Source organism: Mandrillus leucophaeus, unplaced genomic scaffold (genome assembly GCF_000951045.1).
Source record: "Mandrillus leucophaeus isolate KB7577 unplaced genomic scaffold, Mleu.le_1.0 Scaffold243, whole genome shotgun sequence".
NCBI lineage: Eukaryota > Metazoa > Chordata > Mammalia > Primates > Cercopithecidae > Mandrillus > Mandrillus leucophaeus.
The window spans coordinates 2,569,710-2,570,529 of record NW_012102510.1 but is presented as its reverse complement, the minus strand read 5'-3'; positions in this window follow the sequence as shown (position 1 = coordinate 2,570,529).

Sequence of the window (820 nt, the reverse complement as noted above, 5' to 3'; positions counted from 1 at the left end):
TTTTTTTTTTTTGGTGGGGAAAGGGAAGATCTTCACTACCATTTCAATTTCTATATTACTACTTGCTCCATTTGAGTAATCAGTTTCTCCATGGAACAGTTTTGGCATTTGGTATTTCTCTAGGAATATATTCATTTCATCTAGATTTTCAGATACATTCTTTATTTTTAAAACCTCTGTTGCATTTGCATCTTCTATCTTCTTCAATTGACCAGTCTTGCCACAAGTGTTTCCTCTTAATTTTTGTTTTCAGATTCTGCTTTTGGTTTCTATTAATCTGTCATTTTTTGTTCTCTGTATCATCAATTTCTGTTCATTATTTCCTTCTTATTGAGGTTTGCTGTGGTGGTCTTTTTCCAACTTCTTGTATAGTTTACATACGATAAAACACTCAGATTTTAGTTATACAGCTTGTTGGACTTTTAAATAGGTATACACCCATGTGACCAGCACTGCAATCAAGACACACAAACTTTTCATGATTCCAGAAAGCTACCTTGTAACCCTTTCCAGTGACGCCCTCCCCACCTCAACCCTCTTCTACTATCACCATAAAATTGTTCTGCCTGACTTAGAACTTCATAAAAATGGAATGAAACATTATGTGCTTTTTGTGTGTCTGGCTTCTTTCACCATATGAACAATCTCACCATGTGAGGCTCATCCTTTGATATCTGTATCAGCATTTTGTTCCTTTTGATTGCTGAGCTGTAGTCCATCCTTTGAATATACCACACTGTATCCATTCTTCTCTAGTTGGACATTTGGGTTGTTCCCAGTTTTTGGCTATTAGGAATACAGCTGCTACAAATATACCACA